This window comes from Ammospiza caudacuta, chromosome 28 (assembly GCF_027887145.1).
Source record: "Ammospiza caudacuta isolate bAmmCau1 chromosome 28, bAmmCau1.pri, whole genome shotgun sequence".
In the NCBI taxonomy this organism is placed as follows: domain Eukaryota; kingdom Metazoa; phylum Chordata; class Aves; order Passeriformes; family Passerellidae; genus Ammospiza; species Ammospiza caudacuta.
The window spans coordinates 639,713-662,789 of record NC_080620.1 but is presented as its reverse complement, the minus strand read 5'-3'; the positions used below and the strand labels follow the sequence as shown (position 1 = coordinate 662,789).

The following is a 23,077-nucleotide window of genomic DNA, read 5'->3' as shown; positions in this document are numbered from 1 at the left end:
GTGGGCTCCTCCTCCTGCAAACTTTGCCTTTCTTAGAGTTGGACCATACCACAGCAATGGCACAATTTTCTGTACAGGGAAGGTGGGAGCAGAACCCACAGATATAAAAGGACTCACACGATTTTTTCTCCAGATGTCTCCCCATCTGGAAAATGTATTTTTGTCCAAACAAAATGAAATTTCTATTTTGATAGGAGAAAGTACAGGATTAATCATTAGATCCCATGTTGAACCATGTGTTCAGCTGCCTTTTAGAGCAAAAGTTATTGCACCGAAGGAACTCATTAGCAGATCTTGCTCCTTTGTTGTCCCCACCCTCTTGCTGTCTTGCTCCCTTTCTCTATTTGCATATTTTGCAACAGAGCAGCCCCCTCCACAGCACATTCTCGCTGTGATGCTGGTCTGAAATTTTGTAAATGTTCTATTGCATGAGCAGGAAGTTCTCAGACTCTTGCAGTAAAGTCACAAAAATTCTCTTGTCCATGGCTTGGATCTTCCTTCTTGTGAGGAAGAAGGTGGCTTTGCTCTCTCAGTGAAGGTTGTTCTATCAGTGACTGCATCACCAGTCTCCACTCTGCCAGAAACACCAAGATATTTGACAGAGTATTTTTGGTGGTAACGACAAGGTTTGAGCAGGGAGCACAAGATATTTTGCAAGAAGAATCAGTGTTGCAAAACTAGTACCTAGTTCCTGACACTGAGGTTTCACATAAACAGAGGAATTTTGGCTATTTTAGAGGTATCAGTCTGATGTTGGTGAAAGTAAAAAATGGGAAGGAAGGCTTCTTCACTACATTTTGTCCTGCTCTTTGCAGATTTTTCTGTGTTTATCTCCCCATCTACCCAAGGAGATTTCCAACATGGGAGGAGAAGTGCAATAGAGCTTAAGCACTTATAAAAAGCTAAAAACAGGGAAGCTCTGAATCAACTGAGATGCATCTGTTCCGCGTTGTACTGAACATTGAAGAACATCTGTCCTCTTTATCTTTTGTCTCTGTTAAAGTAGCCAACATCAAAAAAGCCGACATCAAAAAAGCATTCAGTGTGCAGCATCTTCCTGTGAGCATGTTTTAAAGATAGAAGGTATTAAAATTCTGGTTGAAGGGAGATTAGAGATAGCCATGGCACACTCACAGTGCTGGAGAGCCAAATGTGGAAGCATCAGGGCAGATTTGCATCCCCTTCTCACAAATTGCATAATTTTGGTCCCACAAAGTTCCACATTCAAAATCTGAGAGTAAAATATTGTACACAGCAGACAAACTTCTTGAAATAGTATCTTGAATGTAATCTTTGACAACAGGCTCTGTAAAGACACACAGCCTCCCACATTTTGACCATGCCCCTCTCCCAGAGAAAAGGCCAGCTTGTTTAAAAGAAGAACTAGGGAAGCAGGAGAAGTAAAAAGCAATGTTCAAATGCATCTAGTTGAAGGAAAATCCGCATCAGTAAGGATATGGCTTCAGTGTCAGATCAGTCAGGGTTTTTAAAAACTTTTGTAAAGGCTCATGCATGAAAGGTTTTTAAAGCAATGGATATGAAAGGGAATGAAAGGGGAGATCCCCTTTTCATCATCACTTTTGGTGACAGGATGCCAACAGATTTCAGTTGAGATTTCCAAAAAGAAAGTGTGCAGAGGGCTGAGCTGTCCATCTGATCACAAGTGACAGGAAGAATGATCTGCTCTATGCATAAATGAAAAGCAGTAAACACAGAAAGAAAAACTCTCAATTACAGTTTCTTTGTGAGTTGACTCACAAAGAAACTGGAAAGACCCAGAAAAGCACAGACTGACAGAAGAAAGTAATAGGAATTATTTGGGAGACATTAGGGGACAAAGAAGAAAATAGTTCATCCCTGAGAGGATGAGTGGTAGCTGGGATGGAGTTAATTTTCCTCCTAATAGTTGGTACAGTGCTGTGTTTGAAATTTAGAGTGAGAATAATCTCAGACTTTGTCTTCTGATAAAGGGAAAATGCCAAGACATGAATCTCACTTGTGGGAATGATACAGCTTTTACATTGCAACATTAAATGCTTGAAACTTGTATTTAGAAACCCATATACACATCTTAAATATTATTACATCACAACAACAGAAGAAAAAATAAATTATTTGGACAAATTTCAAGTTGCTTGCTGAAGAAATTTTGCATTTAACTCAGATTCTAGGAAAGTTGCTGTGCAAGTCTTCAATTACTTACTTTCTTTGTTGTGCAGGCTCAGCTTCGGAAAAAACCCAGCTTGATTGTTATAAAGCTGTCATCACTGAAATGTTTCTGCATTCAGTTATTAAAACATCAAGAGGCAGGCTATAAGTATTTATAAATTTTTCTTCATGTGCTGCAAAGTTTTGCACTGTCTGTATTAAGAGAGTTTGCATCCATGGGAGCTCACAAGCAAGCTCCTCCTGAGCCGTGCATGCTTCAGGCTATCCGCAGAGATGGAGGGCAGACTTTCCTCAGAAATGCACTGGTCATGAATCCAGCCTGTCCCCTGGGCAGTCTCTGTGTTCCACGGTGCTGGGGGAGCCCTGCAGAGCCCCGTGGGTGCGGTGCCTGCACTGGGCACTATCAGCACAGAGCAGAGCCCAGTGCTGGGGCAGTAGGGCTGCATCTGCAGGAAAGATCTGGGCAGAGCTGGAGGAGATAGTTTGCATCTAGACAGCATGTAGATCTGCAGAGGGCACAGTTCCACATGGAAAACATCTCTCAAGAGGTCAGGGCAGTGGGGCTGGCCAGAGGAGGTCAGTTCTGTGGAGCAGTGATACATTGAGTTTTGCCAGGGAGAATAGACAGTTCTGCTGCCTGCAGAGAAGCTGTTTGACTGTTTGGAACCAAAGGGGATTATTCTCTGTTTTTCACGTGAGTTTCTCATGCTTTAGTACCATTTCATGGCAAGAAGAAAAACTACATGTAGGGAAATAAAAATAAATCTACTTCACGCCGGTATGCAACTCTGCCCTCATTCCAGAGACATGCAACAGCTCAGAGGCCACAAAGAAGCATGTGCTCTGAGCATGGGGGTGGGCTGCAGAGATCTCTGGCCTAGCTTTGTCCAGGTAATGGTTAGAGACAGGCCGTGGTGGATGAAGAAATATATCTGACTACTTTAAATGGTCCAGACAAAACTCAACATCAAACCCCTAATAACAGTTTCTTAAGGCCTGCACGTGGTACATCACCCCTGGGACCACAGAACTCCCAGGACATCCCAGGTGGGACCAGCACTAAAGTCCAGAAACTCTGCTGTGCTTGTGCCAGCAGGTTGAGAGAGGTGATCCCTCCCCTCTGACTCAGCACTGGTCAGGCCACAGCTGGCGTGCTGTGTCCAGGTCTGGGTTTCCCAGTATGGATATAGGGAAGAGAGTCTACTGAAGGACTGCAAAGGTGATGGAGGGACTGGGGCATCTCCCATGAGGAAAGACTGGGAGATCTGGGACTGCTCAGCCTGAAGGAGAGAAAGCTTGGGGTAGGTCTTATCAATGTATACCTGCAGGGAGGGTGTGAAGAATTCAGTGCCAGACCTTTCTCAGTGTTGCACAGTGACCATGAGAGGTGGCAGACATGAATTGAAGTACCAGGAAATTCTCCTTAAGAATAAAGAGTCTCTTTGCTACTGCAAGACAGACTGAACACTGAGGCAGGTTGCCCAAAGGGGCTAGCAGGGTGTTCTCCATTCTTGGAGGTATTCAAAAGCTGTCTGTACACAGTCCTGAGCAACCAACTGTGTCTGACTCTGTTTTGGGCAGAGGGATTGCACTAGATGATGTTTAGGGGTCCCTGCCAACCTCAGCAATGCTGTGACCTTCCTTCTGCTGATGTGCTGTGAGACAAAGCTTTATGAGACTTCAGACAACACTGACACATCCTGTCCATGGCAGTGTCCTGGAGGTGATTTACATTTATAATTAGCACAGAGACATGGTTGGTTCTCCACCCTCCTCTCAACCTCTGACCCCTGCACAGTACATCTGTACCGCACTGAAAGTCAAACAAGAAAATGCTGCTTCACTGAAACAGCCAAATGCCACTTGTGGTTGCTGGACAGATTGTGACGACTCAGGGGTGACACAGCAGAAGGGGAGCAATCAATCAAGTGGATCCACTGTGAGACACTCCTCTTGGAAAGGGGAAGGTCCTGACCACTGGCAGGACATGGCATTACAGGGCATTCTTGCCATGGTATGTGGGATTGGAAAAAATAACAAAAATTTCAGATGAAAACTGTGTCTGCCTTCTTGCCCTGTGCTCCACTATCTCATGAGGCAGAACACAGCTGCCATCTCATGCCTGCTTCCCCTGCCCTCACATGGACATGCTGACACAGCTTTCTGATTACTAATGTGTCCAAGAGATATCAGCTGATGATCAAATAACCTGCCCCAAGAGAGGCAAAAATCTGCATGTTGTGCACAGCAGAGGAGAGCTCCACTTTTCAGAGGGTTCAGGCACTCGGCTGGGATGGGCCCAGCTGTCATTATTCAGAAAAAATGGATGGGAAACAATTACTAAAATGCAGCTGCTTTACACATTGCTCCACTATTGCTAATGTCTGTGTAGAAGAACACAAAAAGGGGTTAATCTAATTAGCCAGTTTTACTCCTGGGACTGGCAGAAGTCAGCCAAAATAGAAATGCCCATTGCAAACCCTCTCCCAGGTTTACCAGCCTCCAGGGGCTGGTGGAAGAGAGGCAATATAATCCCAAGACAGCAGTGTTTGGTACAGTGTGTACCATCACATCCTGCCAGGGACATGGCACACGGCACTCGGTCAAGCCATGCTGCTGAAAGGATGACACTGGAAAAGCATGTCAGGTGTCCCCCTCAATGACAGCTGCCCCAGGCTCCCTCCTCCCACTGCTAAGGCAACCCCATTTTAGTTTTCATTGCTGAAAGCCAGACTGAATGTGAAACAACCAGCACTTGGAGTCCACTGTTTCTCAGAGTCCAAGGAAACTCTGCTTTATGTTCAACATCAAAACCAGCAGAATTTTCAGTGAGGGAAGTCTTTGCAGGTGGCAGCAAGGAAGCACCCAAAGTGGGAGAAGAAGGAGAAATCTCTGCAGAAGGAGAGGTGTTGGAAAGAGTTATGCAGAGTTAGGCAGATATGGAAGGGCAAGGCAAGGGGTTACTGAAAAATCTGTGCCAGTCTTTCCGAGGTGGACTTCTGGTGCTGGGTCACCAAGGGAGAGGAGTTAAATAGCCCATCCTCACATGGTGGGAGGGGGAGCTCAGTGCTTATGAGGAAGGGGCATATCACTCTGCTCAGTGGTCTGAAAGTTGCTGTTGGCAGCTCTCAAGTTCTACTGGCTTTTAAGCAGACCATGGGCACTCCAGAGTGGGAAGCTACAGTCCCCCTACTGCCAGCTGAGTAAAAAGAGGTTCTTTGTGGGGATTCTCTTTGCAAAGATGGCAAAGGAGGGGCAGATGTCCCCACTCCCACCTGACATCCCCTCATCGATAGCTCAGTGCCTGTGATCAGGAGCATTAAATCCAGCTATTGTGCTATTGCCTGGGCTTTTTTTTTCAGTCCTGAGGACCAGGATCTTTATCCTCACAGGGTTCATAGACTCCCCTTGGCTGCAGGCATCCTCACCCCTCATGCTATTAGATCCTTTGCAGCCTGGCCCATTGCTTGCCCTTGGGAAGGGAAAGCTGAAAGCAGTGCAACCAAAGAGCCTATGTTGAAAATTTCCATTCACAAGCCCAACTCAGCCATCTTTGCATTGCTAAAGCAGTCTCTGGAAGGGCTTTCTGCTCAGTAGGGCATTTCTCTTTCTTGATGCCTGTCAGCAAGCTACCTCCCAGACAACTCCTACCACAACAATGGACCCAGGAAGAGAACAGATCTGTTCAGGGCCCAGCCACTGGCCCATCTCTGTGAGAGAGCACCAGCTAAAGGGAGAGGAGTCTACAATAGGCAGGAATTTCAGCCCAGTTGAGCTCTACAGTGACAGTGATCACCAGTGGAGCAGTGGGTTTGGGACCTAAGTACAATACTGGAGGGACAATTGCCACTCTCCACAATGCTCCCTACTCATGCCAAGGTCCTGTGATAAGGTTGTCTCGCTCAAGCTTCCCACCAGGCATATAACCCCAAGCCAAGACACAGAGTCCCATTTTTAGAGCACCCCCCACTGGGCAGCTCCCTGTCCTAAAGCAGATGAGAGCTATCCCTGCCACTGTCATGCAGATGCCTGAGGAAATCTCCTTCCCTGCTTCAGCCCCTGGTACTGGCATCACTCTTATTCATGCATTCAGATTCACTGATAAAACCACTCACCTGGAACCAGTGCAGGTTGCCAAGCACAGAGGGAAGCAAGTAGTTTTCGTCTTGGGGGATTATTCTGCGTTGTTTTGTTCTTTAATTCTTTCAAAGGCAGGAAGCAGGATTTTCTCCCTTGCAAAGTACAGTGTTAGCAGAGACCTCTGAGCAATACCTCCTGAGAGAGGAAAGGAAGACTGTATATGCTCAGGATACATGGCAGAAAGGGGTGGGGGAGTGGCATGTAGGAGGAGACAGAAAAAATCTTTGATGATTGCACCAGACCAGAGCACAGAAAGCACCTGTCATCAGGAGGTTTCATAGAGCCCTTATTGGGTTTCACAGTACCAGTGGGTATGCACTTTCTTCTGCCTCCTCACACAAGCTTCAAGGAGAGCTAGCAATAACAGAGAGCAAGGCAGCTGTTAAATGAAAATCAAATCTCATCCCCATTCCATTCCTGCCCTTACAAGGGTTCCTTCCACAAGGGAGGCTGCATGCATCCAGCAGCAACAGCTGAGTATTGGACAGGCAGGTCCTTCACTGGTCCAGTCTGTGTGTACAGGACCTCTGAGTCCAGACACTCCTGTGGTTTGTCCAGACCAGCCTTAGGGGGATAGACGTGTCTGTGCCTCAGCCAAACTGCTGCAGCTTCTCTTCAATGTATTAGGCACATCTTATGGAGGAATCAGTTCACTGAGCATGCTAAGGAAATACAATAGCTGTAGAGTCTGTCAGGGAAACAGACTCTGCTTCCAAGGAAGCAGGCAAAACTTCCACTGCTCACTGGCTTCTTAAATATTGATTCCTGATGCAGTCTCTTAGATAAAAGTCCCACATTTCAAAATTTTGATCAACGCGCTACGTCAAAACCACAAGTCACGTTACAGGTGTGAACACCACAGAGCCCACTCTGGCCTCTGAATGTGGCAGAGTGAAAAATTATATGCAAAAATCAAGCCACAGCAATAAAGTTACAACAGCACCTCTGTTTCTAGTCCTACCAGATACATGATTCACCATGGACATAGTTGTTTAATGAAAGTAGCCTTCTCCTTAATTCAGGTGGCCCCAGTGTAGGGGTTTTGCTGTGTGCTCTGGCTTTGGCATACCAAAGCTGATATGTTGTGTCTGCAGCTGGAGCTTGCCACAGAGTTTGAACTCATCTAGTCAGGCATAGGTCAAAGGCAAAGCATCATGTTCACTTTATAGATGATGCTGGAAATTAAATCCCCCCAAATCTGTGTCCTCATCAGCTGTAGGAAGAGGAGAACTGGACCTCTTCAGCCCAGGTTAGACAGCAACTCCCAGCACCAAATGGCTTTTTCAGACATTGATCATAGAATTGTTTAGGTTTGAAAAGAACTTTAAAATCATTGAGTGCAACCATAAATCAGGATGGTGATTAGATGGGACTTTGCTCAATGAGCCATTTGGAGTCATGACTGTGTCTGTCATTCTCCCTTGTTTAAACTTGCTCCAGACACAAGGCATCGCTGCATTAAGAGACAAGAACACACTCTCTGAACCCAATAAATTGCTTGGTCTTCACACGATTCCATGGCTAATGACTCTAATCTTCTTATTGAAAGTTCAAGAACATCTCAGGTCATGCAAGTGTCAGCTGGGGACTGTAAATTCAAGTACTGTGCCCTGCAAGGTTTCAGTCATCTTTCCAGAAAAACACATATTGGAATGGGCTGCCGAAGAAAATATTTTTATTCCCAAATTAATGCTTCTAGTTTTGGAGAATAGGTGTGTTCTGCCTGTACCACGTACCAAAACCCTGCAGAGATGTGGCTGAGAGGCAGTCCAGACGCAGACGTACAGGGAGACTGATTGTAGTGGCCCAACCTGGTACATGGTTGATTTTCTTTGCTTCTTCTGATGGTTCACACTGGTCATTGCTGAGGCAGTCCCAGAGAAAGGGCATCTCCTATTCTTCATGCCCCTGCTTCTCACATAGCTTGCCCAGAAGCTGCTCTGGCAGAAGCTGCTCCTGACAGCACTGTTGGAACTGCTGGGGGCTGATGACCTGTAGCAAAGCACTCCTACGTGGGACTAGTGCATTTCTGGTGCTATCCAGAGTGGCACAGCAGCTGCACACTTGGCCACCCCTCAAATGCTGTTCTGTTGCCTGATTCCACCTCAGGCAGCAGTGTTTAGCTAACAGTGAATGGTTGTCCTTTCCACCTCCTATGCCTGAAGTCCAGCTTGGCTCCTAGAATCTCTCTTAATTCCTGCCTTGGTTTTTAATCTCCTGGTTAGCACCCATAGGCCTTTTAAAGCCATACTTGCAGTGACAAGTGCCTTAAACCTTCTCTTTTGGTAACTTTTTCCATATTTTGACTTGTACCTGTGGCAATTTCCAGGCAACTTAAAGTTATTAAATAGGACACAGAGCAGCAGCCTGAAGCTATGGAGGAGGTGAAGAGCTCTACTCCCTCAGGACGGAGCTGCCTGAGGCAGTCTTTCCAGGGTAGAGCAATCCTTGGGTACAAACTCCATGGTCAGCTAACTCTCCCAAGTCTCTCCTCATTCTAGGAGTGCCAGGCCCACTTGATCATCCACATCAGAGGCCACATTATGCTCTAAGTTTTCAACAATGGGTAAAAAGGAAACTCACAACATCACCTTGTGAGAGGCAATGACAAAAGACATGGCAACTGCACCTCCTGTCATGGAGTCACCTTCCAGAGGGTGTTCTGATGCTATCCTTGCACAGCTGCTTGAAGATAAAGGAGGGGCTTGATGGGAAACAGCTTTCCAAAATCAGCCCCCTGGAAATTTCCTCCACTGAGCAACTTTCAGAATTATTTCAGCTAATTCCACAAGTAGACAAAATGTATTACATAGGGACAGGGCTGTTTTGCACCCTTTCCATCCTTAGATACATCCTCGGTCTGTATTGATGCCCTTTTCTCTAGTCCTAGAAACAGAAGCCAGACACAGGATGATAAAAAAGGGGCATGTTTATATAAGGAACCTTAGGTCCACAATCCATTAGGTGAAAAATGCTGAAGATGCTTGCCCCAAGTAACACATGTACCATTTTTATAGATTCTGCAAATTAATATATCTGACAAGACCCTCTCCCAATTAGAAGTACACTCCATAAAGTAATGCTCCCTAGCTCTAGCACCATCTAAATCCTCCTCCCTCAGATAAGAACCAAGCCTTGTTTATAAGAATATGTCTCAAAGAGCTGGTTTCAACCTTGGTTTCTAAGGAGAACCAAGACAGCATAAAGGTACTGGAATTTGTTTTGTCTTTCTGCCTAGGAAAATATTGAAACTAAGTTACAATAATAGACTACAAAGCTACAAATATATGTATAAAGAATACAGAAAATATATAAAAGAAAGAAAGGTATAAATCCAGACAGCATCAGTATCTCTGCCCAAATTGGAAAGACCCAGATCCTAAATGAGTGAAGTTCTGGGCAAATAACTCTTGAGACAAATTTTGACAAAGGGCTTGTGTGTCTAAAGGACAGGTTTGCAGGTCCAGCAGAACAAGTCCTTTATCACCTCTACTTTTTAAGAAAGACTAATTTCTATTGGATCTTTAAAAAACAAAACACCTATAAATGGGCTAAGAGTTGACTCATAATGTAATAAGGTAAATCTCCCATGTCAGTCTCTGTTGGAATGCAGTTAGAGTGTCCAGTTTGGACACACAACCTGGAGGAGGCATTGAGGCTGTGGGGCTAGGACACAAAACACAAGCAGATGGTTGCATCCACTGTCCCATGACTTTCCTGGCTTCCAGCAAGCACTTTGCATATCAGTTTTTTGAAAGCACTTGATTTTTCTGAACTGCTGGAAAAAAACATTCAGGACCATGATGTAATGAATGGCAGGTAACTGTCACAGCCCTGTCAACTGAACATGTGGTGACTGGGAGGATGGATATGGACCATCCCTACCTAGACCTGTCCTAGGACATGGATACTTTCTGCTGGAGTGTAAAAAGCCACTGGGATATTCCTTGCTGCTAATTGTTGTGAGGAAAGATGTGATTTCTTTTTGTGTTAAGCAATCCTACAGCCCTCCCCTCCCTGGATTTTGCAATTCTATAGTCTTGTTCTCCTTGTTACAGTAACCTTAATTTGGGGGTTGGTATTAATTCTTTCTCCTGCATTGCTCACTGGCCCTGGGAACGGAGTCCAATTATGCAGCTGTGACCTTCATTACAAGTTAGCAGACTTTCTGCAAATGAACTTCCTTCATGTTTCACAGAGCTACTCAAATAATGGAATTTCCTTCCTATGGGAAATACCAATCTCTCAACATCTATTTTTGCCCTATTTTTAAACAAAAAGTCAAAATTTCAACTCTTACCATACATGAAGCTTATGAAAATTCATAAATGTAAATAAATATTTTGGTTTGGATCAGACTGATGTAAATCTACTCCTACCTGAGCTGCAGTTTTTCTTCATGTGAGTGCCTCTCATAATTTTTTTACCTCATTTTTTATAGACTTCAAGGTCTCATGATGCTCTGCAGTGTCCCCATGTATCCAAGCTGCTATGGTGAATTTTCCTGCACGCAGCCTGGAAGGAGGAGCAAGGGCCAAGGAGAACAGGGCCCTAAAAGAGAAAGAGCATGTGATGTTGTTCTCACTGACAGCACTTGCCAAGACATTTGGTTAGAATTTCTGATGGGACAACAAAACAAAGACAGTGAAGCTAAAAAATTGTGTATCCAGTGACAAAAATTATTACCCCCAAATTTTGCCTGGGTAGGTTCAGCTGATGAGTGAGACAAAGTTTTGTGAATTGCTGAAGTTTCTGTCATTCTAAAGTCATTTTCTTCTTGACTCTACTGAGAGTACGTGTGACTGAGGCATTTTAGCTATTTTGAATCCCAGCTCATGCTCCCTGCTTCTTCCAGGTACACTGGGAAACTGGGAACTTGTGTGGCACACTCCTAGGAGTTCTGCATTGGGAGTTTGTGTGATTTGTTATGTACTTTTTTTTTTTAGCAATCCCTTTAAATCACTATACAGACACAGCCATTGCAAACTGCAGATTCTTATAGTGGTTACTCTGATACCTGACTTTTCACCATTTTTTTCAAACAGTTTGAGAAACTGAACTGCCACTGCCACTGTGAAATAAACCCCCTGCTCCCATCCTGAGAGGTTCCCTGGTGGAAACACACCTGATTTGCATAGCATGAAAAGAGGGGTGAGGAGTCATTTTGATTTTCTTCCATGCCCTAATCTACCTCTGACTCTTCCTCCCAGCCACGTGCTTGTCTGCTGCACTACAAACTAGCAGTTGTTCTCCCTGAGCTACTTGAGACTTGATTCAGGTTTGATGTCACAAACAAGTTCTTTCTTAAAACCTTTTTATTATCACTTGCCTTATTGTATTTGTACATTTATTTTACTGTATTATTCTACTGTATTGTGTTTTTCCCATGACTTGGGAATGCAGCTTTCTTCCACTGCTTATGCTGCACAGAGACAATTCCAATGCCAATGTGGTACTGTCTTTTCCTTTCTTCCTTTCCATGATCAGGCTGCATCTCTCCTTCCTTCCCACCTCTGCTCTGCCTCTTGCAGCCTGTGGTTGGCTGTGCTTTCCACTACACAACTGGCCTCCCTGGCACTCAGACTCCCAGGTTTAGCAGCTCTCTCCACTGCACTGTTGCAGTTTCTGTGCAGAGTGGAGTTTCAGTGAAGATGCCAACAGTCATCAGCTGCCTGGCTGAATATCAGCACAAGATTTATGTTCTTTGTCACAGCAGCTGGAAAATCACTGTGTTTCAGCAACATACCAGAGGTGCCTTCTCTGTGTGTTTTTGGCATTTTTAACTATTACATAACTATTTATACCTATATGAGATTCTTCTTTATTACTCTAGTAAGTTTTCTTGCACCACTTATAAGTTTGGACAGCTGAATTCTACATGTGCCCAATTGCTCGGGCTGCTCTAAAGACTCTCTTTAGAGAGTGCAATGCAAGTGAATTCATAGTGGGTAGAAGCATTTATCAGGGCCCATCTTTGTACACCCTCTGAAGCACTATGAAATACACTCTGCCAGAATGACAGGCAGCATGACTCCCATGGATTGCCCTTACAAATACATTATTTCTTCTTGAAACTCAGGCAAAATCTTCCAATAAGAGAATTTCCTGCTGTGGAGAAGAATGGACTTCAATACAGCACAAGCTGGATGTGCCTTGCCACAGAGGCAGAACAAAGCAGTGTACATACGAAGACTGTCCCTTTCTCCAGACCATTATTTCCAAAAACTGCTATCTGCTCAGGAAGAGGCATTTCAGACCAGCATGTTACGTGAATACCCACAATAGAGTGATATGAATGCCATCTGACCTTACCCCTTCATCTCCTGCCTTGTCTGATCTAACTCCATTCCTTCTGAGTCACGCTTTCAAATAGTGAGGATCAAACCTTAGGTGTTTTTTTTCCATGGTCTCCATGATATCGTTCAGTTTGAAAAAGCCCTCTGAGATCATCAAGCTCAGCCATTCCCTCAGCATTGCCAAGCCCACTACTAACCCATGCCCCCGAGTGCCACATTCACACAGCTGTTAAATCCCTGCAGGGATGGAGACTCCACCACTGCCCTGGGTAGCTGTGACACAGCTGGACATCCCTTTCAGTGAAGAATTTTTTCCAGTCTAAACCTCACCTGATGCAGCTTGATGCCATTTGCTACTGTCCTGTCCCTTGTTCCCCATGAAGAGAGCCCAACCCCTACCCGGCTCCACTTTCCAGTGAGGGTGATGTAGACAGTGGTAAGGTCACCCTGAGCCTCCTTTTCTCCGGGCTGAGCCCCCCCAGCTCCCTCAGCTGCTCCTTATCAGCCTTGTGCTCCAGACCCTTCCCCAGCTCTGTTCCCTTCTCTGGACATGCTCCAGCCCTTCAGTGACTTCTTGGAGTGAAGGGCCAAAAATTGAAGCCAGGACTTGGTGTGGGGCCTCACCAGTGCCTAACACAGAGGGACAGTCACTGCCCTGGTCCTGCAGCCACACTGGCTGGTACAGGCCAGGTGCCATTGGCCTTCTTGGCCACCTGGGCACACCTGGGCTCAAGTTCAGCCACTGTTGACCAGCATCCCCGGTCCTTCTCCACCAGGCAGCTTTCCAGCCACTCTACCCCAAACCTGGATTGTCCCATGGGGTTCTTGTGACCCAAGGGCAGGGCCCGGCCCTTTGCCTTGTTGGCCTTGGCTCATTGATCCAGCCTGTCAAATTGCCTCTGCAGAGCATTCCTGCCCTCCAGCAAATCAACATCCCACCCAGCTTGGTGTCATCTGTGAAATGACTGAGGGTGTCCTTGATCCCCTTGTCCAGATCATTGATGAAAACTTTAAACAGGACTGAGCCTAAAACTAAGCCCTGGAGAACACCACTGGTTCCAGCTGGATGTGACTCCATTCTCCAGCACTCTCTTGGTTCAGATGTCCAGACAGCTTTTACCCATAAAGAGCACACCTGTCCAGGCCATGAGCGGACAGTTTCTCCAGAGTACAGTGGGAAACAGTGTCAAAAGCTTTATTAAGGTTGAGGTGTACAACATGCACAGCTTTTCCCCCATCCATTAAACAGTCACCTTGTCATAGAAGGAGGTCAAGCAGGACCTGCCTTTCATAAACCCACACTGGCTGAGCCTGATACCCTGGTTGTCCTACACATGCCATGTGACAGCTTAAGATGATCTACTTCATTACACTGACTGGCCTGTAGTTCACTGGATCCTTCTCCCAATCCTTATATGTGTGCCTCACATTTGCTGACTTCCAGTGACTTAGGACCTCTCTGGCTGATTGGGAACTGCTGGTAAAACATGTGGCTTGGTGAGCTCTTTCGCCACCTCCTGCTGTACTCTTGGACTTGTGCTGGTCTACGTGGCATAGCAGGTTACAGGCTTACAGGCCATTCACTCTTGGATTTCAGGGTCTTCATTCTGCTCCCCATCTCTGTTTTCTAGTTCAGGCTACCCTCAGGACAACTGTTCTTGCTATTAAAGACTGAGGCAAAGAAGGCATTAAGTACTTCAGCTTCTTCCTCATCCTTTGTAGCGATGCTTCTCACCACATCCAATAAGGGATGGAGATTCTCCTTGGCCTTCCTATTGCTGATGGATCTATAGAAACACTTTTTGTTATTTTTTACAGCATGGGACAGATAAATTTCTAGCTGGGCTTTGGCCCTTCTAACTTTCTCCCTGCCTAACCTCCCAACATCCTCATAAGTCCTCCTGAGTTCCCTGTCCCTTTTTCCAGAGGTGATAAATGCTCTTTTCCTCCCTAAGTTCCAGCCAAATTTCTCTGTTCAGCCAGGCCAGTCTCCTCCTCACCAGCTTGTCTTTCAGCACATTGGGACAGCCTGTTCTTGTGCCTTGAAGATTTCCTTCTTGAAAAGTGTCCAGCCTTCCTGGACCCCTCTGCCCCTCAAGACTGCTTCCCAAGGGGCTCTCAATCAGTCTCCTAAACAGACCCAAGTCTGCTCTCCAGAAGTCCAGGGTGGCAGTCCTGCTGTCCTCCTTCCTTATTTCTCCAATATCAAAACCTCTGTCACTTCATCATCGCTGTGTCCGGATGGCCTCAGCTGTCACGTCCCCCCCAGTCCATCCCTGCTCACAAACACCAAGTCCAGCAGGGCGGCTTCCCCGTTGTCTCACTTTCCAGCTGTGTCAGGCAGTTCTCTCCCGTGCACTCCAGGAACCTCATAGACTCTTTTCTCTCCACTGTGTTGTATTTCCAGCAGACATCTGGTTAAGCTGAAGTCCCACACAAGAACAAGGACCAGTGATTGTGGGGATTTTTCCAGCTGCTTATAGAAGGTTTTGTCTGCCTCTTCCTCCTGGTTGGTCAGTCTGTGACAGTAATTGACATTCCCCCTTAACCATAAACATAAGCATTCAACCTTATCATTGAGATGCCTTTATCAGCCCAAAATGCACAGCAGAATGCACACTGAAATGCACATGTGATATAGGGCTATGACACTTTTATAAGTTTAGCATAGTAGGATAGTTGACAAGAATCCCCAATAAGAAGTTAATTCCCCCCTTGGTTTAGCCTCCTACTGAAGCCTCTCCTCTTGGTTCTAGGCCCACATTGTTTAAGTCTACATACATAGGAAAGAAGAAGAATGGCCTTGGTTCACTGAAGTAAGATTAGAATAGGATTCCAGGAATGTATCTGTTTTAACAGAGTACTGGAAAAGTACTGAAGTAAACTATGAAACTATATAACTATATAATAAAACAATAGTCTACAAAGCTATAAATATATTAAATATATATAAAAAGCAAAAGTCCTGTGGCATCAATTGCCATCATTAATCTTGAGGCAGTCAAACCACTCCCTCACACACAGCTTTACCACAACAGTTCCTCTTTCTTGCCTGTCCCTTCTGAGAAGTCTACAGCCACCCATTGCAGCACTCCAGTCATGTGAGTTATCCCACCATGCCTCTGTAATGGCAACTATGCCATAGTTTTTCAGCTGCACCATAGCTTCCAGCTCCTCCTGTTTGTTGTCCACACTGTGGGTACTGGTGTAGGTGCACGTCAGTTGGCCTATTGATCCCACCATCTTTCTGGAGGGAGAAGCCCTAATTCCTGTGTGACCATTCTCAGATGATTCCATGGTTTCTAACCCATCAATAACCCTTGCTTCTTTGCTGCCACTTCAATCTCCATCTCTTCCCCAAGCATGGAGATTACAGTCTGAAGGATCTCACTAGCACACCATCTCTCTGACATCGGCACAGTGCACCTAGACTTATCTCTAGTGAGCTTGGGTTATTCACCTTTGTAGTTTTCCTCACTTTGTCTTTTCATTGCTCTGTTCCCTCCTCAGCAGCACTTTCCTGCTGCTCTTCCCTAACTCCCCAGACTCCCTGCCACCACAGGTGGGTGATGATGAGGTAACAAAGAATGGTTAGGGAGAAGGGAATCCCACCCAAGAATAGGAGTTGGGTTCTTAAGAAGCAAAGATTATTGTGTTGGACGCAATCACTCTGGAACAGTTTCTGGCTTGAGTGATATTAGAAGGTCCCTGGCAACCCAAGAATCTTCAGTAGAGAGTGCTGTTATCCCATAGGACAACCATGGTAGTAGGAAGGCCAAAACTGGAAGAACAGCTGTGTTGAGAGGAGCTATGTTTAGGTTACACTATATTGTTTGACGTAGCCAAGCAATTAAAAAAAAAAAAAAACAAACAATCACTGGCAGTAGCAGCAACACTCTTATGAACAGTAGTGGACACAATTATGATTTGCTCTGAGCATGGTTTATTCCTGTGGCTAAGACTCTGCAATAGAGCACCTTTCATATACACCTTGTTCCATGCCAATAGACTGAAATGTCTGAACTAGCAATTAATTATTTCAGGGGAATAACTTGCATGATTTTGCAACAACAGCATGTCGCTTTCATTTGGGCATCCTCTATTGATAAGTTGTACAAACCAGAGGACGTCACAAAGCCTTTCTGTTGCTTTAAGTAGCTTGGTCTGATACTGCTATGGGGTGTCTGCCTCCTCTGAGCTGGGAAAACAGGATGGAAAGGCTGCTCTGCTGCTCTGATAATATATTTGTCCAGATTTAACTTGGATTTAACATTCTCCATATTGTATTACCATTGGCATTGTGCTCTTCTCCAACAGCACACAATGCTGTGTATTTGTATATGTATTACAAGGACAAAAGGGACCATGTGTGATCATCTAATCTGACCTCCTTTTTCAGGACAGGAATAGCCCTGTTTTAATTAATTTTCTTTTAAGTAGAATATACTATTTTAAAGAAATTTTAGAACCTGCATTACTGTCTTCTGGTGGTCATGAATTCACCACAGTTTCAGGCAAATTATATAAGCCTGGGTCTACCTGACCCTGGAAATGATGCATAATCACTATGAAGAAGCAGTCAGCTGCTGCTGTGGAGGAGTTGAACGGAAGCTACTAATGCTTATGGTAATGCTGACATTGACACACCAAGAGGCTGAAGCTTAATCACCACGGACAGGCAAACACTCATGCATACAGCACCTGCAGGCAGAGTTAGACACGATGCAAATGAGGTCTGTGGTATGAAAGTCTTAATCAAGGTGGATGATCCTGCAGCAGTCACTGGGACAGCAGCACCTCCAAGTTTTTTCCGGATGCTCCCTCAAATCACCACTTCCCTCAGCATGGATTCACATGGTTCCTCTTCCTCTCCTTCCAAGTGAGATCTTAAACTACAGACTGAAGCATTATGTTGACTTCTGGGGTTTGATTTTGCAATTTGATTTCCATTCAATAACAGGGAGCCTACCCTGTTATTGAATGGCTTTCTGGAAGGAGAAGAATTAAAATCCAGAATTAAAATCTTCCTTCCCTCCCTGGGTACAGGAAAAATAAATTATGCAAGATCAACTTCTTAAAATTTTGCTGTACCTTAGAAAATCTACAGAAAGGGCTGCAGCTCTTTATGTGATGGCTGGCCCCATTGTTATAAGCTCAAATTTTTTTTCCCCATGTCTTTTTCTGGTGTCAATACGGGAAATACCTCGCTCATCTAAATGGATGGTTGTATCTTCCACTTGCAACACAGTGTCTGATTGTAATTTGTCATTTAAGTGATACCACCTAAGGTATCAGAGACTAAGACTTCAGAGAATGCAGACAACTCTAGAGGAAATCTACCCCATTTGCTTTCCTTCACTGAATCGCAGAATCCCCTAAAACCATCTGCTTTCAACCATTCCTCATGGACTGTATTTCATTCTCTCAAGTTTTGTCTAGAAAAACCAGACTCTAACTTCCTCTTCTTCAGACACTTTATTTCACTCCATTAATGACACTCTTCTGCCATGTTTCTTAGGCTCCTAATTTTGACAAAACGTGTTCACCTTGGGGTAGAACCTTGCCATAAGACCCCAAGGGGAGAACTCAAAGGTTTCCTGATCCAGCAGGAATCTCCAAATCTTTCCCATTGTGGAAGGCTGTATCTCCTGGAAGCTGTATCAGAAAGATACAGGATCTCCTCTTTCAGACTGCAGGTGACTTTATGTGCATCTCCTTGCCAAACTGCTTTTGTCGTCAAATGGTATCTTATACCAGAGGCATATGTAGCTATCTGCCTATCTTTGTATCTTGTCCTGTCAGCAAGATTTCTGATAAATCACTCTTATATATTAATATATTAACATATTAATGCAGTCTGAAGTCAATAAAGCAGCTTTCAAATTAACAGTTGCACAGGCTCAGCTTTATAAGATTTGCCACTTCTGCTACATCTTTGAAGTCTTACAGGGGGAATCATGGCCACCTCTTCAAACAGTTCTCCAGGGCTGGTGTCTCAGGGATTGGTTTGCTCCCTTTGGTGCTATAGAAGGATTTGTTGAGCACACTTCATCCACTGAAACTGCACAGATCTGGTGCCTGGATCTCCCTGGCCCATGCAGGCAGCACGCACAGAGAGTACGGGGCTGCGATTCGGAAGGGCTCCATAGATGGGAAGGGTGCTCCAAGCTGGCTGTCCTGTGCCAGCACACAGCACAGACATGTACAGGCAGTCACAGCATATGGGATCACTCCTGCCTCCAACCAAGCATCCTTTCCAAATTCCCACATAGGGAGTTTTCTCCCCATCCCCTCTCACGGGTCATAAAGCATATGTGTCATGAGGTGGCCCTGGATGCCTGTAGGTGTTAGGCTGAGCTCAGGCAGGCATGTGGGTCTCAAGTCCTTACTCAGAAAAGCTTGGAGTGGTGCTGTGCTGGCTGCAAGCTGTCAACACAGGCAACACAAGCTATCTCTCAGCTCATTACAGAAACTGAGCCGAAGGGAAGGCACGTTCCCAGCTTATCAGGCCACCTCCTCTGTGAGCTCTCTGATCTACTTTTCCAGTGATTGTTCCTGACCTAGGAGAAGCCCCTGAGAAATCTCATCATTCATAGCCTGCAGCTAAATGGGCATCTGCAAGCATCGATGGTGGGGAGACGGCAGGATGGCATGCAAAGTCTGATTAACCAGATGGAAAATTCCACTCCTCTTCATCACAGCATACCAGGCTGAAGAACTTGGGAAGCAAACCAGCAGTGTGTTTATCTGCTTGCCAGGCTGCTGCTCTGCTTTGGTCCCATGAATTGTGTACATTTGCCAGGATACCTGCACTATCTGCTCAGCCCTCTTTTAGCACAGTGATAAGAAGTGCCTCTGGAACAGCATCTTGCACACTTTGCTCTGCTTTGAAATATTTTTTAAGCATTGCTGACGGTCAATGCAGAGCAACATGAAGGGTGAGGCTCCAGCATGGGGACCAACAGAACAGACCTCTCCTTTAGCTCTGGGCATGCTGAGCACAAGAAACCTGTTCCCTGATGCTTGCACTCCTTGCACCTCTGCTAAGCGATCAGCTCTGGACATCTCCTCATCCCAGGTTAACTCAAACCCTGTAAAATTGGTTAAACCGACAGACTTACAGGCTCTTCTTACTTGAAGATATGAATGACAAAGTGACTAATAAATGCCAGCCTTTCAAGAATTCAGGAATCCCAGCTGATGGTCTGAAAACCTTTGTGCCCTCTCCTTTGACTTATTTGCCCCTCTTTCCGGTGGTTTTCCACACTCAAACACACTCTTACCTCTCTGATCTGCAGTTGTGCTCACAGCAGGCTCGTTTAGTTCCCTGTGAAGAGGTGAGAAAAGCGTGCGAGTGTCTGGGCAGAAATGCCTTGTGCTACAATGTCACTCAGGTCACCAGCATACAGCTAGTGCTAACCAATGGGAATGAACCCCATGGGAATTACGCAGCTTTAAATCCTGGCAACTATGCTACACACTGTGAATGTGCTATTGCTGGTTCCCTTGCAACGCTGTGCAATTAAATGATACAAAACCAGCAAATAAAGTATCCATTATTAATATATAATATTATTTAGACTGTTCCCTCTAACACTCCTATACAATGGAGCGTCTCACTTGCTGATGGCCACAAGGCACCGCTGCCTCTGATCACAACAGGGAAGAGAAAATGCAGAGCAAGTGCCTCCACGAACGATCCCGATCCCGGCGAGGTGCGGGCAGGCCACTCGTCCACCTCGGAGCGGAAACATGCTTGGGCACTGCCAAAGAGGGGAACGAGCCTCAGGAAAGACGTGTTCTCTGAGGGATCTTGTTTAGGTACGCAGAAACAAGGTTATTTAGTAAGGCTTCAATTCCATTATATGCTTCCCTTGGATGAAGTTTTATATGAATATGCGTTTCATCCACATGTTTAAAACACTGTTTCAAAAACCACTTGATGGGAAGGTCTGTTAGCACTTTCCGAGTAAAATAATTTGAAATGTGGTGTCAGAAAAGAGAATGAAATTTAAAGAAGTTGTGCTTGCTCAGTCTAACCAACCAGGCATCGAGCACAAAAAAATTACATACTGGGTTCTGGTTAAAATATATATTTTGCACAGCTGTCAGAGAATATGTAAAAGATTGATAGAAAGCAGCGGCATAACCAATATATTGCCTTAGGCACTTCAGCTCCTTTACAGTCCGAAAGCAAGCTGCTTTTTGAATGTCAGAAGTGTATGAACGTCTGTTCACAAAACCTGGATTCACGTAAAATCTGAAAGGACAAATTATATTAGTGATACCACTTCCCCTCTTCCTGTGATAGTGGGAAATGCACTAGATCTCTGAAAACCAAAAATAAAAAAGAGTATTTTTGATCCTTTCAAGTCCCCTAACGTCTTTAATGATTCCCTGGATCGGGAATCCTGCCCACATTTGGGATCTCCTGTATGATTAACAAAGTCTTCATGCAAAATTGAGCAGGGTATTACCTTTACAGGGTGCTCACCATACCTTCAAATTGTAGACCTGGAGTAAAGCTTGTGCAGGGCTCGGGGGAAGGGGGGATTTCAGACTCTTTCAGGAACCAAGCTCTGAATCAGGTCGAATCACAGGTTCTGCCCACTTCCAACTGCAGGGTAACGCCGGGCACCTAGCTTTTGAAGATGGAAAGAAAGCCTTTGGAGAGGAGGGGTTAGCCACAAGCATCATATCCACAGCTCGTTCCTTATTCCTTCTTTGTGCCCGTGACTTCCGCCGGCCCCAGCGAGCGAGCGAGGCCTGTTCCCCGCCCAGCCCGGGGCCGCTGCCCAGGCCCGGGGGACGGCGTGAGGGCCGGCTGCGGACAGCGGGGTCCGGGTTAGGCCCCGGCGCCCTGTGGAGAGCGGCACGGCTGGAGCAGGCGCTCGTAGGGCTCGGGGAAGTGCCGGGCACATGCTGGGCTGCAGCGGCAGGACACAAACACAAGCCAGGAGGCCTTGATAGGGCAAATGTGTGCTAATGTCTTTTCAAACAATTCCATGGATTGACATATTCGAAATGGGTCTTAATTCTCCCCTAACTTCAAGCAGCAGGTTTGTTATGGAGCCCAGACAGCCCAACTCCTGCAACAGACAAGTGGGGGACTCAGCACAAGCCTGAACTTAGGAACTTTGGGGTAAAATGACACTTTGAAGGGGGAATATGCAATAGGCAGTTCGGGAAGGCTCTACCTTCCTAGTACTTCAGACAATGAGGAAAGAAAGAGGGCAACATGCAACCGGGAGTTTGGGATAAAAAGAGAGGCTGCACCCTCCAAAATATCAAGAAAGACCCCATGGGGATATGTCCCAGTGGACTCTCTCCTTTTTTGATTTTAATAAACTTGCAGGACTCCTGTGAAAAATGCGTATTTTATGATTGGCTTTTCGCAAATATTGAAATGAATATTGTATGTGCTGTGTTATAAAGTTATGCTGTATTAATTTTATTAAGTAGTGTGTTAAATATAGATTTGGGTTATAACAAAATGTTAAAATAGAAACTATGCTATGTAAGATATTTTTTTAAAGAAAGGACTCACAGGGAGATAGCAGCCACAGGACACCTAAATCTTTCAGAGAAAGAGAATTTATTGCTCTTTTATCAGGAGAAATGAACTTCTTCCCTCCTTGCTCAGCCATGATGACTCTGGTTAGAATTAAGAGGAAGAAGCTGATGATGACCAGGCAGAATCCTGTGTTTGAATGGAATTTATGTATCATATATGAGATGTATGAATATGCAACAGGTTATTGTTTTTAAGGGTTAATCCTCTGTTAACGTGGGCCCTTTTCTGGGCTTATGCTGCCCAGAAAAAGGTACCTGGACTGTCCATAGCTCTTGTTTCTATTGTCTTATATTGTCCTAATCCAAATTGTCCAAATTATTATTACTCTAATTACATTATTATTTTTACAACCATTTATTACTATTAAACTTTTAAAATTTTAAAAATGAGTGATTGGCATTTTTAACACTCCTCTGTCTCTTTTATGGACACTGGCTTTTCATAGCGAGATTTTACACACAATTTCTTCTCTGCCAATTTGGAGGAACCAATTTCCACAGACTTGACTGTGGGTGAAAGCCAATGAAACAATCTGCCATGTTACTCTGCACTTTTCATAGCCTGCCTTCACTATTATAGCCATATCATCTGCAGCCTTCCTACCTCCATCAGGATCACAGCAAGGAAGAAATGGCTACATAGGCTCAATTCAGCAGTTTTGTATTTCTAATTATTTTAGGCCCATGAGGTACAAGGCAGTCAGCAATGCTGCTTTGCAAAGAAGAACAATACCTGAGGAAGGTTCACCACTGCCCTGCATCTTAGATGCCTAATTTTCCACTTGCAACATTTCCTTTCTGGCTCTAGAAATAAACAAGTATCAATAGCATGGGCCAGTTGTCATAGACACATTTGTTGTGGCTCTCATCTGCTGGAAGCTGATGGATCTCATCAGCAG

The 23,077-nt window shown here is 45.1% G+C and overlaps 1 protein-coding gene across 10 annotated transcripts in view; it reads right to left on the bottom strand.

The window, feature by feature from the left end:
- LOC131568799 (excitatory amino acid transporter 4-like) overlaps positions 1-21,318 on the bottom strand; it is a 39,203-nt gene extending 17,885 nt beyond the window's left edge. For 6 of the 10 annotated variants that reach the window (XM_058820889.1, XM_058820888.1, XM_058820891.1 and 3 more), the window contains exons 1-3: positions 21,105-21,317; positions 19,889-19,932; positions 10,737-10,860 (exon numbers count right to left, since the gene is read on the bottom strand). The gene's annotated coding sequence lies outside the window, so the exon portion shown is untranslated. Of the gene's footprint in view, positions 1-6,284; positions 6,393-10,736; positions 10,861-19,888; positions 19,969-21,104 lie in introns of those variants that run through there. The other 4 variants (XM_058820885.1, XM_058820884.1, XM_058820886.1 and 1 more) reach the window with 4 other exon arrangements.
- Between the last annotated feature and the right edge of the window lie 1,759 nt (positions 21,319-23,077).